The sequence below is a fragment of the Canis aureus genome, chromosome 3, assembly GCF_053574225.1.
Source record: "Canis aureus isolate CA01 chromosome 3, VMU_Caureus_v.1.0, whole genome shotgun sequence".
Classification (NCBI taxonomy): Eukaryota; Metazoa; Chordata; class Mammalia; order Carnivora; family Canidae; genus Canis; species Canis aureus.
Genome location: NC_135613.1, coordinates 46,226,495 through 46,241,642, shown reverse-complemented (window position 1 = coordinate 46,241,642; position 15,148 = coordinate 46,226,495). Strand labels below are relative to the sequence as shown.

The 15,148-nt window shown below is 45.3% G+C and overlaps 1 pseudogene across 1 annotated transcript; it reads right to left on the bottom strand.

Annotated features, from left to right (window-relative positions):
- Window positions 1-862: 862 nt before the first annotated feature.
- Window positions 863-14,585, bottom strand: LOC144310779 (lysine-rich nucleolar protein 1 pseudogene; annotated as a pseudogene). The gene is made up of 2 exons (XR_013376457.1): window positions 6,073-14,585; window positions 863-4,770 (listed from the first exon to the last, which is right to left on the bottom strand). The product of XR_013376457.1 is annotated as a lysine-rich nucleolar protein 1 pseudogene (transcript).
- Between the last annotated feature and the right edge of the window lie 563 nt (window positions 14,586-15,148).

Genomic DNA, 15,148 nt, shown 5'->3' with positions numbered 1-15,148 from the left:
ACATCCCTTAGGTACTTTTCTATTTCCAGCTTGTCACTCAAGGTCAGGTCTGTGAAATTCGTCCGTATTACTGCATGTAGCAATAGCTCATTTGTTCATTGCTTGGCGCTACTGTTGTTTGAATATATCAAACCATACATATCTACTCTATTATTGATGTGCCATTGCTTCGTGTCTGTCTTTTCTAGCTTTTAATTACTTGCACTTCTTTCAGTGGACATAAGCAATAATTTCTGTTGGGCTGTGTCATACATAGGAGGTGCTATGTATGCTTAGACTTACAGAATCTTCCAAGCCATCTTCCAAAGTTGCTGAACTTATTTACATTCCCAACAGCAATACTTGTCTTACTAGTCTTGTAAACTTTTGAGTTATCCTTTTTAATTTTAGCCATCCAGATGGGTGTGCTGTGTATGACATACACATTTTCATTTGTATGTCCTCAATAGTAATGATGTAGAACCAGCTTTCCAAGGTTTCTTAGCCATTTGGAAATCTTTTTTGAAGGGCCTATTCAGGGGCACCTGGGTGGCTCAGTCAGGTGAACTCCTGCCTTCAGTTCAGGTCATGAACCTGGAGCTCCAGGATTGAGTCTCATTTTGGCTCCCATTCAGTGAGGAGTCCACTTTTCTTCTCCCTCTTTCCCTCCCCTCACTCCTGCTCTCTCTCTCTCTCTCTCTCTCTTGCAAATAAATAAAATTTTGAAGGGCCTATTTAAACTTTTGAATGCCTTTATAAGGGCTATCTCTTTCAAAAAATTCATTTATATCAGCTCTTTAGACATCTTGGATATGGAATTCTCTATTGGAGTAATGTATTGCAAATACATCCTTTCAGTCCATGGCTATTGTTTTTTACTCAAAATTCTTAATCTTGATGAAGTCCAATTTAACAATCTTTTATTTTTTTTAAAGATTCTTTTCTCTCTTATTATTTTTTTTTTTACGTTCATCTCTACACCCAATATGGGGCTTGAACTCATGACCCCGAGACCAAGAGTCAGATGCTCTACAGACTGGGCCAGCTAGATGCCCCTAACGATCTTTTATTTTATGGTTATGGCATTTTGGGGGTCCCATTTAAGAAAGCACTCTTACACCAAATTCTTAAATGCCACAACATAGAGAAGATACATTCCTATGTTTTCTTGTAGTAAGTTTATTGTTCTACCTCTCATCAGGGTCTTCCTCCAGAGGTCTGGGTCCCAGCTCAGAGCAGTTCTCTTCCTGCCAGCCCTAGAGGTATCAGCTAGGGGTTGGCTCCTCCTCAGAAGTCCAACCTTACCTCCATGTAGCCTCTACTTCAAGAGTGTGGGACCTAAAAATAGGTATGGGAACATTTGTGCCAATACATGTGTGATAGGAATATTAATTTCAGCATTACTTTCAGTAAAACAAAAAATGAGGGAAACAATAGACATTCATTCAGAGGGGCGAGGTTAAATAAATCCCAGTATATCCATACAACGTAGTACTATAAATTTGTGAGTTTCTTTTTTAATGAGATAAATGTTCACAATGAACAGTTAAATAGGGGGAAAAAGCAAGTTGTAGAACTTCCTTTGGTGTTTTAAAAAAGTAAACATTTATCTTAAAAAAAATGTATACAAACAGGCAAAGAAACTAGGACTATAGAAATCTGGACGACCAAGAATAGAGTTGCCCCTAATGTAGCACTTATTATGGAGCTGATAGAGACTATGTGATGTCGGCAGGTGGAGAGACATGTTGATTAATGGGACAGAACAGAGGAACCCCAAAATATGCCCAAGCCCAACTGATTTTTGGCAAATGTGCAAAAGCCATTCCAGGGAGAGATGGCCTCTCCATCAAAGGCAAGTTGGGCATCCACAGGCAAAACACGCAGGCGAGTCAGGAAATAGAAACCTCTTACCTAAACACCCACACCTCACATCTCATACAAACACGAACTCAAAATGGATCACATGCTTCTATGTAAAACAGAAAACCAGAACATGCTTTAGAGGGGAAAATTCTAAAAGAAGAGTTTAGGATCCCAGGCCAGAGATTTGACATTGGCATCAAAACCGTGGTCCATAGAAAGAACTGGATAAACTAGAAGTCAGCAAATGAAAACCTTATGCTCTGTGAAAGATCCTTAAGAGAGGAAGAACTGACAAAATACAGACAGAGAAAAAATATTTACCAAACATATATCCAACCAAGGGCTGGTATCAGAATGTATAAAGAACCTCAAGGGGGCAGCCCGGGTGGCTCAGCGGTTTAGCGCCACCTGCAGCCCTGGGTGTGATCCTGGAGACCTGAGATCCAGTCCCACGGGCTCCCTGCATGGAGTCTGCTTCTCCCTCTGCCTGTGTCCCTGCCTCTCTCCCTCTCTCTCTCTTTTTCTCTTTCTGTGTGTCTGTCACGAATAAATAAATAAAATCTTAAAAAAAAAAAAAAAAGAACCTCAAGGTACTAGCTAGGATGACTTGACTGGGCTGGAGTCTCCATGCCTGGCCCCCTAGCCTATCAGAGCAGTCCTCAGGCTCCTGGGCTCCCCTATAGGCTTAGAAAATTCTTCAGGGTCTACAGAATGACCTTCAAGGTGTATGAGAGGCATGGAAACCCAAAATTTAAAAAGACACTGGCCAGTCAGAGTTAGGCAACTGCCCTGATGGCATTGCCTCTGCTGCCTGAGGAATGCCACCAGCGACTGCCTGTCAGCAGGGACAAAATCGCAGGGACCAGAGCGGTTGTTCCACTGGGTCAGGGTATGGTGACAGAGCGCCAACCATACAACTTACCCGGTGGCCTCCTGGGGGGAGGGATATGAGGGCTGAGGTTGGAGAAGTGGAATTTCAAGAGTGGAGGCAGGACAGTGCTGGGGGATGTGATCAAAAAGATGCCAATGCTGATTGACCTGTGAGCCTGACCTGCACTCAGAGGCACCCCACCGCTTCCCTTGTCCTTGGAATGTGGGTTCTGCCTGCCTTTCTTGTCCCCAGGGGCTGCTCCAAGGACATAGCTTCCAAAGGGTGATGTGGTGTTGAAAACACAGTATATGTGGCTGAGCCCAATTAGGGCCTCCTACAAGCTTCTAAGATTTGGAGGGTGAGTACGGAGATCTTTCATCTTTCTGCCACCCAAGGCAACCCTCGTAGGTAAGTTCCCTTTGTTACTATTAAAATTGCTGCCTACCCACCTGGAATGGCCTGTTGCTTCCTTCAGCCTCTTCCTACCCTCTGAGTACAGGGGCCAAGTTCAGATTTCATCTCAGAAGTATGGGGGAGGGTTGCAAACCAACAGATGGATTCCAGGGAAAGGGCAAGTGCGAGGGACTCCCTTCTTCACTCTCCCTTCTCTTCCTTGCATTCTTCCTCCTTGCTCCTCACTCTCAGGGGGGCTGAATCCTTGCATTCCTGACACTGCGCTTCTCCTGGAGGCCTCAGTGGCTGGTCCTGCCTGCCTCTCCAGAAGGTTCCTTCCCTCCCTGGCCGCATCCATCTCTTGGAAGCTTCTTCCCACCCAGGCACCAGCCACTGACTGGTGGTTAGAATCCCACAGCCACCAGCCCTGAAGATTGACTCAGGAAGTCAAGACTTTCCTGGGACACTATCAGGAGGGGACCCAAGGGAATGTCGCTTGGCCTGTGATCTGAGGAGGAAAATTCATATAGGATTTGAAGACCACATTAAACTTTGTTTTATAGAAACTTATTCTAGGAGGGTTTAGAGGAGGAAAAGAATTGAACCCGGGCTACTGAAGCAGGAAGGAGGCAGAGAAGGAGTAAATTGATCTCTGAAGACCATGGAGAGAGGTCTGGGCTAGTGGAATTCTGGAAGACAGGGACAGTGGAGGGAAGGCAGGTATGCTTTAAGTGTGTGTGACAGTGCGTGGACTGATTCAGCAGGATCCTAGGAGTTCTGTGTTAGCTCACAATGAAGCCCAAATAACATGTCTCTGCAGACAGTAGGGAGTCACAGCAGATGTGGGAGCAAGGGAGGGGGCATAGTAAAGAGTGTATTTGCAGTGATTGGGAGGGAAACATGACTTCTTTCCACTCTGGATGGGTGGTGAGCAACCCTGCCTCAACCCCAATGAAGTGGTGTCTGTATCCTATACATTATGTAAGAATAAACTACACGTTGACCAGAGATATGAATATTGACACTGAAACTATTTAAGAACTAGAAGAAAATCTGTGTAATTCCATTGTAACCTGTGTGTGGAGAAGGCTTTCATAAGCATGCTCCAGAAATTCTGATTCAGGGACGCCTGGGTGGCTCAGTGGTTGAGCATCTACCTTTGATTCAGGGCCTGATCCCAGGATCCTGGGATCGAGTCCCACATCAGGCTCCCTGCAAGGAGCCTGCTTCTCCCTCTGCCTATGTCTCTGCCTCTCTCTCTGTGTCTCCCACGAATAAATAAATAAAATCTTTAAAACAAAATTCTGATTCAGAGGGCTCCTGGGTGGCTTGGTTGATTAAGTATCCTACTCTTTTAAAAAAAATTTTTTTAAAAATTTTATTTTATGATAGTCACACAGAGAGAGAGGCAGAGACATAGGCAGAGGGAGAAGCAGGCTCCATGCACCAGGAGCCCGATGTGGGACTCCATCCCGGGTCTCCAGGATCGCGCCCTGGGCCAAAGGCAGGCGCCAAACCGCTGTGCCACCCAGGGATCCCCCAAGTATCCTACTCTTAATTTCCGCTCAGGACAGGATCTCGGGGTCATGAGATTGAGTCCACCTTCAACTCCACGCTGGCTTTGAAGCCTGCTTAAGATTCTCCCTCTACCCTTCTACCCCCTAAAAAACAAAACAAAACAAAACAAAAAAAAAACAATTCAGAATCAACAAGAAATTGATAAAGTAATGCACAAGTGCTAATAAAAAAAACTCTTATATACATAAACCACATCTTCTTTATCCATTCATCTTTCTCAGCTATTAGAAATGACAAATACCCACCATTTGCTTCAACGTGGATGGAACTGGAGGGTATTATGCTGAGTGAAGTAAGTCAGTTGGAGAAGGACAAACATTACATGTTCTCATTCATTTGGGGAGTATAAATAATAGTGAAAGGGAATATAAGGGAAGGGAGAAGAAATGTGTGGGAAATATCAGAAAGGGAGACAGAACGTAAAGACTGCTAACTCTGGGAAACGAACTAGGGGTGGTAGAAGGGGAGAAGGGCGGGGGGTGGGAGTGAATGGGTGACGGGCACTGGGGGTTATTCTGTATGTTAGTAAATTGAACACCAATAAAAAATAAATTAAAAAAAAACTCTTATATGGGCAAAAAGCACCATAAGCTAAGTCAATATACAAATAAAATTGAAAGAATATTTGCGGCCAGTAGCTTAAATAGGTTAATCTACTTAATGTAAAACAGCTCTTAAAACTGACATTAAAAGAAAGGGGGGGGGGGAACAGTGAATAAAAGCAGCTCTTAAAGAATTGGAATTCATTCAAAATACTATGAATGTAAAATAAAACTATACTAAAATCTCATTTCTCACCTCTCAGATGGGCAAACACTCTCAGACTTTCCCAACACCCTTTGTTGGTGACATGTGTACAACAATTGCTCTCACACATGGCTGTTGGGAATGCAAAGCAGGGCAGCAGCCATGGGGAAGATTTGGCACTATTTAATCAAACCACAAATGCATTTACCTTTTGATCCAGCAACTGTACTGCTAGGAATAAGCCCGAAACTATACCTCAAAGGATAAAAAAAGCAAAGACAAAAATGAAAAACAGAACAAAACGAAAAACCTCCAAAACCACAATCCGCGTAGGACCATATGACAACGGCATTGTTTCCAACAGCAAAATATTGAAACAGCCAAAATGTCCATGCTGAGAAGTCTTGTTGAATAAAATACGCTATATCTAAAAAAATGAAAACCATGCATGTGTGAAAAGGAATGAAAGCCATCTGCATACCCGCAATGGAATACTTTTTTTTTTTTTTTGAGTGAACCCAGGCAATTTTATTACTTTATCCCTGAACCTCAATTTCCTCATCAGTAAGATGGGGATAATTGCACCTATTTCATAATTACTAATTACATTAGTGCAAGGGAAACACAGTAGTACGTACCTGGCACATACTAAGCACTCAACAAATTCAGCTATTATTTATATATGCTGATGTCTTCAAACAGGGATGGAATCTTAATACAGAAAACAGGAGGTGTCAGCCACTCATATGTCCTCTTGGCTTCTGAAACATGAGCTCCCTGACCCCAGTTCATCCGAGCACATGGGCATAGTTTTCCTTAATCTCTGCAGAGGTGTGATTTGAGACAGTTGTCAGATGGCTTCCAACTGCATAACTGAATAATAAAAGCAATTTTGGCTGTTTTGAAGGACTAGACAGTAGACTTTAATCTTCAAACTTGATGGACTTGGAAGCATTCCTGTCAATATAAAAGATTTTGTCTGGAGCAGAGGAGAAGCCGAGGCCAGCACCACGCTTGTACTTCCAGCTCATGGCCCGGTCATAGTCCTGCTGCAGGTTCTGCTGCAGGGTGTCGGCTGCCTTCTTGTTGAGAGTCATGTTGGGCCTTCCAAATGTGTTAGAGGGGCGGCTGGATGAAGGGGACACGTTTTTAAAGCCACCCATAAGTTTGAGAAATTTCAATTTCTGTTCCTCGTTTTCAAAACCAGCAGTATCCCACTGGCCAAACTGAGTTCCTGTCCACTTCTTTGGTTCAGAAACTTCTGTTTTGCCTGACTCATGATCGATCTCTTCTTGCAAGGCCTTTCGCCTCACCTGGTCCATGTGTGCCTCATCCATGGTGCCTTTCTTTTCCAACACCACCTCTAAGTCTGTGTCAGGCTCCTCTTCCCAAGATTCTCCCGCTACTCTGCTCTCTTTCCGCTTCTTTTTATTCCTCTTCAGAGCTGGTTCCTCAATCCCTGGCTGCTCTGTCTTTTTCTTGGACTTCATTTTCTTCTTGGCAGGGGGTTTGGGGTTATGTCCTATTGGGATATATTCTGGAGCCTCAATTTTGACTGGCTTCTTACTTCCTTTCCTAGGGCTTCTCTCTACAGACTTAGAGCACTCACGGTGCCCTAGAGAAGTATCTCCCTTCTGGTGGATTTTCTTTTTCTTCTTCATCTTCACATTGCATTCTCTGGGGCTCCCCTGCTTTCGTTTCTGCCCTGAGGTTGCCTGTTCCTCGCCATCCTTCCTCACTGAACAAGTGTATAGAGCATCCCCAGACTCACAGAACCAAGGGTCCTTGGCTGAGGAGGCTGTAGCCTCCTGGGTCTTTTTCTCCTTCTTGTGCTTTTTGGGTTTCTTGCCAACTCTGGTCACCTCCTCGTCCTCTTTGGGGTCTGGGGAGGTCTTCACTCTTGAGGCAGGGGGCATGGCCAGAGGCCATAAGGACTTTCTCTTCTTTTTCTTCTTCCCACCTTGAAACTCAGATGAACCAAGAGCCTGCCTGCTGGAGCTAGACAACTTCCCTGTCCGTCCAGCACGTAACACAGTCTCAGGTTCTAGGCACTCCTCACAGAGGGTGCTATGGCCCTTCTTTTTCTTCACTAGAGGCATCTCAGATGCCTGCTCTAGGACCACACTCTTTGAAGGGGATGTGGCTCTTGTGGAACAGATCTCACTGAAATAAGTATCACTGTTTAAAACTGAGTATTGAGTCTCTGGTTCTTTGACCACCTTCTTCTTTTTCTTCTTTTTCTCTGGGAGCCCAAGGTCAGGTCTCCTTTGTGGGTTTTGGTGATCATTTCTGTAGGCCAATCTTCCCCGCCTCCACGTGAAAGCCCAATGGAATACTTTTTAAGGATATACTGTTAAGTGATACAAAATGTATTGTGTATTTTTTTTTTGCACTTCACATTTCTCTTTATTAACATTTATCCATTACATCTGGCCTAGGGTTCAGTCTATGAGATCTGCTGACTCGGACCTCTATGTACAGGCCTCACCATGTATTGTGCATTTTGAGCAAATAAGGAGATTAAGAATATATAGATACAGATATGTGTGTATACATGAATATGTATTTGTTTACTTTTTCAAAAAGAAATCCAGGAAAAACACAAGAGAAATTAATAAAAACATTTTGCCATAAAGGGTAGATGAATAGTGTGGATAAGATAGGGATTGGAAGGCAATTCTTAGACTACACTTTAAGAAATGTAATTTTGACTTATGGACAAAGTAAACATTTTTACCAGTTTGAAAATAAAGCTAAACATAAAGTTGTATAACAAGCAAACTATAAAAATTGGATACAGAATATGAACCTGTGTATCACAATGGTAACACAACTGAACACAGTAAAAATAAATAATTCAAGCGACTTTCAAAAACAAGACTGAATATATGTTCTTACACAGTGGAAGATACTCTAAAGACAAAAAGATCTATAAAGAAATCTTAAACTTTGGTTGATAGTTTTGTTTTGTTTTATACAATGGGTATGGAGATTCTGAAACTATTTTGGGGGGTTATAGAGTTGCATAAATGCATACCTTTCTTAATGTTTCTGGGGTAGCCAGGGCTGTCTCCATGAGAGGAGGAGAATGCACAGTGGAATGGGGAAAAGTGAAGATGAGCCTGCTGGTGTTTGATTGAAATTGGAGGATTAGTATAAACCCATGATTTTAAAAAATTACACGCACACACTCATACTAATTTCCTAACTCATGCGTTGAAAGGACCTACAAGCAATGGCATCCTGGGAGCAGTGAGCGTACCCTTCCCCCACCGAAAGATACCAGAGCACCTGAGAGAAATGAAAGATCTGGGGCAAGCGATGTCCTAGATGATTCTGGAGCATACTGTCAGAAAGTAGAAACTGCTCAGAGCACAATGGGAACCTGTCAAAAGGACAAGGAGGAAGCTTGCAGGGCATTCCACTGGCTAAATCTGGGACAGCTGGAATGTCACAAATAGATAGATAGTCATGGATTAAAAATCCCTGAATAAAATAAAGCTTTTAAAGCCCCTTTCTGAATCTCCTATAGAAGAGTCTATGTGCACCTACGCAGGCACACTAATCACTTACTTGTAACATGAGCTAGCCTTATGTTAGTTTTCTTTTGTGAAAGGCAAAATAGTCTGTACCTCCAAGCTGGTGAATGTAAGAAAAGTGAGACAACTTCAGCCACTGACAAGTTTCTCCCAGAAGGGAAGCCGGGTCAGTACCTCAGGTTCAGAGGGGCCCACATGGACCCACATTTGTGGTGGTCGGCACAGACCAATACTGGACTTGAAGGGCGACAACCCTCCACATTTCTCCTTGGAATGAATCATTTGGGAGAGGACATTACTCTCTATTCTGAATCCAGTGCTTGGGGTACCTGGGTGGCTCAGTTGCTTAAGTACCTGCCTTCCACTCAGGTCATGATCCCAGGGCCCTGGGATCCAGCCCCACGTGGGGCTCTCTCTGCTCAGCAGGGAATCTGCTTCCTGCTCTCTGATGACCCCTTCCCCCGCCCCTTGCTTCTGCGTTCTCTCCCTCTCTCTCAAATACACGTATTTATACATACATAAAAAAAATCTTTAAAACTAGTGCTCAGTAAAAATCCAGTTATCTGGCTCTTTTGTGTTGTGCATCCCACAAATGTCTTCTATGCTATGGTGAAAACAAAACATGGAAGGAAAGGACAGAGGACAGTGGCACTATACTGAAATATGAGCAAGTCAAGCACCTTTCTACCTTCTTTTTCCCCCTCAATTGTTCACTATTTCTTTCAAACTGGCTGGCTGTCCTCTGCCTCCTGTCTCCGTATAGAGAGTTTAGGAGGGCAGGGTTTTCCAAAGCCATACTTTTAATCACATAATGGTTTCTCTAGAGCAGCAAATTCCATTAAATAAAAACATCCTATCAGCCACCTATGTAATTTCACACTTTGCAGAAGCTATGTTCAAACATTAAAGAGGGACACTTGGGTGGCTCAGTTGTTCAGCATCTGCCTTCAGCTCAGGGCGTGATCCTGGGGTCCTGGGATCCAACCCCACATCGGGCTCCCCACATGGAGCCTGCTTCTCCCTCTGTGTCTCTGCCTCTTTCTCTGGGTCTCTCAAGAATAAATAAATAAAATCTTTAGAAAAGCACATCAAGGCTCCCCGTTGTCCTATAGGCTTTCTCACCAGAGTGAATACTCGTTTGCCACCGAAGGACATGGCTCTGAACAGTTTCCCACATAGATGCCATTCATATGGTTTCTCTCTTGTGTTACTGAGCCCATGTGGTTGAAGGGACGGATGTTCACTGAGCTCTCTTCGTCAGCGATTCTGGAATTAGTGCTTCTCTCTTGCGCGCCAGGTTGTTAGGAATAGACAAGCTCTCTGGCTGAAGGATCTCCCACATTCCTTCTAAGATTCCTCTCCAGCATTAGGTATTTGTTGTATGTATGGGAAGGTTCTGGCCAAATTCTTTCATCATTTCTACGATTTATAGGCTCTGCCCAAGTGTCAGTTCTCTCATGTCATCTAAACTTAGGATATTTGACTGAAGGCTTCCTTGTATATGTGTGGTGACACTTCTGTGGTTCCCTTTCACAGAGAAAGGCTCCTTCTGTTAATAGTGGAATGAGACGTTCACATAGCACTTCCCATTCAGTCCCTCCCTTTCTAGGTTGCCATATAGGATGCTCAAGACCATACAGGAGGTTAGACCAAGAGGCTCAAGTGGTCAAAGACTTTTGACACTAGTGGGAGGGTGGGATATACCCATGGGCCTCAACCAGATGACAGAAGAACCATTCCCTCAAGGAAGTCTATGCATGTCACCCTGGTCCGGTCTTCTCACTGGCCAGGCCCCTCTCTACACTGACGCCAGAAGCCAGGAGCCCGCGTGGACTCAAGACTCTGAGCAATGCTCCTCCTTCCCTGCACACGTCTCCTCTTGGCTTCAGACGGGGAAGCACGTCTGACCCGTAGAGCTGATAACCTGCTTGTGGAGAACAGCACCCACGGATTCTGAGTTCGGTGCTGAGACCTGTGCATGATCTTCCACTTCAGGGCAGGAGGAGGAACAAGGTGGACGTTTGAGCGCGGGAAGAACATGTTCAACCCTGGAAGTCCGGAGGTTCCTTCCTCCAAGCTGGAGGAACACCTCTCCTGGGCTAGAGACATTCGGCGGGTGTGTGCTGGTGCTCAGTCAGGACCCCAACACTCTGTTTCAGAGGGACAGTGTTTACCAGGCCTCCTGCCGTGGTGCCCCATCCACTGTGGCTGCGGTGCAGAAAAGCTGCTTCGAGACTCTGGAGCACACCTCTTCACTTCCCGGCCAGATGCATGCAGGGAGTGCTCAGCACCACTCTGCCTGAGAGAGACAGAGCAGCAAGAAAGATATTGTGGTCAGGTCTCTACGTCCTCACGCAAGGACCAAGTAGACAGAAGTGAGTACAGAAGCAGACTCTCTTCAGGGAGCTGTAAATGGCCCGTGAGTGTGTAAGAGGCAGGGTAGAGGGCAAAGTGAAAGCTGCTCTGAAGAGCTTTTTGTCAAATAAGTAAATGTTGACGGACTCACGCGTGGACCTAATGACCGATGTGGTCTAGCCTCATGCCTCTGTACAGCTTCCTCTGGGATGTGGCTGGCTGGACCCACTTTTCTCGGGTGAGGTCCACCGCCACCTCCTGGAAGGTCACGGATTCCTAAAAACCTGGTGGGCACTCTGGCTTGGCTTGGGCCATCCCCAACAAGCTCCGGCGGCGGTGGTGGTGGCTGTCGGCACCGTGGAAAGCAGCTGTGTGTACCCAAAGCTCAGATCGTGTTGGAGGTGCAGTCACATGGGCCTCGGAGCTGCCTTGGCACATGCCTTTCAGATGCATCACAGAAACACGCGCTCTGAATATACAGTAACTTCGGTGTGAACAAGATCACCTGAGGCGTGGTGTGAAATAATTGGACGAATTGGACGCTGCAGGACAGGAGCTTAATTCTGACTCCCAGGTCAGCAATGATACACGTTTTGCTTGGGGCTTCGTAAGGAAACTGCTCTCCCTCCAAGGTCAGTTAAACCTACAAACTAACCACAAGGCTCGCAAAGTCCAGGGTCGGCCCCTTCCCAGCTGGGACTATGGCAAAGCATCACCCCTTGCGAACCCCACTCTTGTGTGGGAAGTGGTCGGATAACTCTTGAGGATGTTGAGTGATGAAGTGAGCTACTGGACAAGGTGCTTCTTATATAGAAAGACCGAAAGAAACAATACATAAATGCCCCGGGGGTGTTATCCGTTAAGATGTCAGAGAAGCTTGAGGCGCGGTCACCACTGTGCATGACTGAGCGGACTTTCTGCAGAACTGGGAGTCGGTAGGTGCTGCGTGTCCCACCTCAACAGGATCAGGGGCTCACCACCAAGCGTGAGGACGGACAGTGTAGCCGCACAGGCCGGGGTCTCCTGGGTCCGCTGGACTGGAGACGTCCAGGGCCTTCCTGTGAAATGACGTCTCTCTCTGCCTCCGAGCCTCTCTGCGACTTCACATCCTCACTTACTCTTGCCTGTCTTAGAGCTCCATCCTGTCTCCCTGCTCACAGGGTAACAGAAGCGTCTCGAGGGTTTGGTCTCTCCAAAAATGTCCTTCAAAAATGGCTCCAAAGTTCTCAAGTTTAGTCCACCTCACATGGTCCCCTCTTAATTCAGGAAATAATGCTTCCTCTACATTCCTACCTGTTTCTGAGCAAAGGTTAAGTATACAGGGGACAAGTGGGTGCTTTGGACCAGGGATGAAAAGAAGTGTTTTGTACATGTTTGACTTTTTCAAAATGTTCACTTCTATCCTAAGGAAACAATAAAATGCAAAAACAGGAAAGCAGAACTAAGTACTGCCCCTTTGGGACCAATCCTATAGACATGTTTCTACTCTTTCTCCTGCTCCCCCACTGTCCCTGCTTTTTCGATGACAAATCTGAGACAGGGTGCTTTTAGTACGTGGCCCCATCACAGATGGAAGAAGTGATGGACCAAGAGTCACCCTGAGGCGGGTCTGATTCCTGGGCCCTCACGCCCACACGAAGTTCACCTCTGGCTGCGCTCAGCTCCTGCCTCGACCCAGAACCCGGCCCTCGTATTCCTGGGTCTACTGCACCTGCTTTGATACATTTCTCTTGTTACCAAAGTATTATGTATTTAATGCAGCAAACTTTGAAGTTATCAGTATGTGGGAAGGAAAAATTTAAAGTCACCTGTAGTTCAACAACTCAGAAACATCTACCTGCCAGACATGATCTTTGCTCATATTTTGTTGTTTCCTTTCTGTTTTAATATTTTCATGATATAAAAGCTACTAGAGGCTTTGTTTATCCTAATTCTCATTTTTTAAAGACTCTTTATTTATGAGCGACAGAGAGAGACGCAGAGACATAGGCAGAGGGAAACACAGGCTCCCCGCGGGTACCCTGATGGGGGACTGGATCCCAGGACCCGGGGTCACGCCCTGAGCAAAAGCAGACGCTCAACCCCTCTGCCACACAGGTGTCCCTGTTTATCCATATTCTTAGCGCTGAGTAATAAGGAGACTTCCTTGCTTTCGGCGCTTGACGGGATGAGCACTGGGTGTTATTCTGTATGGTGGCAAACAGAGTAAACATTCTTATATTTAACATAGTAATACCTCTAGTACAAATGTCCAGAATCGAGGATTTGCATGTCTAGGTGAAACTGAAATCATGTCTAAGCCGGTGTGACTGGTGCCACCAAAGGGCTACGGGGAAGGCAGGGAGAGTATATAGATCTGCAGTGGACAAACGCTCCAGTCTCTGTTAACTGTGTAGCCTATTATGTTAAAAGATTTTTGTCTCTGGAAGAGAAAATAGTATCTCAGTTTCTGTTTTTCAGAGAGTTGGCAGCTCGTATGTTTGTTCTTAAGTTTCTAGCCGCCATTCGTATTTCTTTATATGTACTTTGTCGGTATGCAGTGGGCCAACTCTCCTGCGGACTTGTGTACTTTATCATAGGTTTGCAGGTTGTACGGATTAGGAACACCAGACTCTGTGAAGCAGGTTACAAATAGCCATTCTGTTTTGTAGTTCCCCTTTATGCTTTCGTGCATACACCTTTAACAATGTTGTGTAGCAAAGCCCACTAACCTTTTTCTCTGTAGTTTGGCCTTCAGGGTCAGGCTTCCATATTAGATGGTCAGGGCTGCCTCAAGAAATTGCATGAGGGCACCTGGGTGGCTCAGAGGTTGAGCGTCTGCTTTCGGCTTGGGTCGTGATCCTGGGATCGAGTCCCACATCGGGCTCCCGCATCGGAGCCTACTTCTCCCTCTGCCTATGTCCCTGCCTCTGTGTGTGTGTGTCTCTCATGAATAAATAAATAAAATCTTTAAAGTAAAGAAAAATGAGGAGGGAGGAGGAGGAATAGGAGGAAGAGGAGGAGGAGGAGGAGGAGGAGGAAGAGGAGGAAGAGAAATTGCCACAGATTGCTTCAGAAATAGAAATGTGTCTTCTCCCATCCACGGAGCCTGGAAGCAAAGATCAAGGTGTGGTCACGGCTGGTTTCTCAGGAGGTCTCTCTCCGTGCTGTGCAGATGGCCGTCTTCTCCCTGTGTCCTCACAGCCTTCATCCTGTGCGGGTGTCTCTAGTCTTTGTTTCTGTGTCCAAGTTTCCTCTTCTTATTGGGGTGGGAATCCTCCTGAGTGAGAGCACAGCTGAACAGCCTTACTTGAATTTTGTGACATACGTAAAGGCCCTATCTGCACAATAGTCACATAGCAGTAAGTTTGTAGGGATTGGGTATTCAACATAGGAATCTGGGGGGACCCAATTCAATCCATAACAGGTCTGAAGGTCTTCCCCATCTCAGGGTCACAGGTGTGTTTCTGATTTCTCCTTGAAGTTTATGATATTGAAGTTTATATTTAATCCCACTTGGAATGTATATGGATGTATGGCATGATTTTTGAGAAGAAATATATTATCCAAACCAAGGTGCACAGGTAATATCCTTCAGGGTTTGAAGAATATCAGTAAATAATAGTAAAACATCCATTTCTTCTCATCCACCCTCACAGAGAGAACATTCGGGTTGCCTGGGTGGCTCAAAACGGGACTTCCACCCCATATTTGCAGAGTAAGGCTGATGAAATGGGTCATGTGTGACTCGTGTAGTGGTCGTGATCAACGCAGGCAAAGGAACTATGCGGTGAATGACCATGTGTGTTGACTTGTTCCAGTTCCATGGACCTCTGAGGAC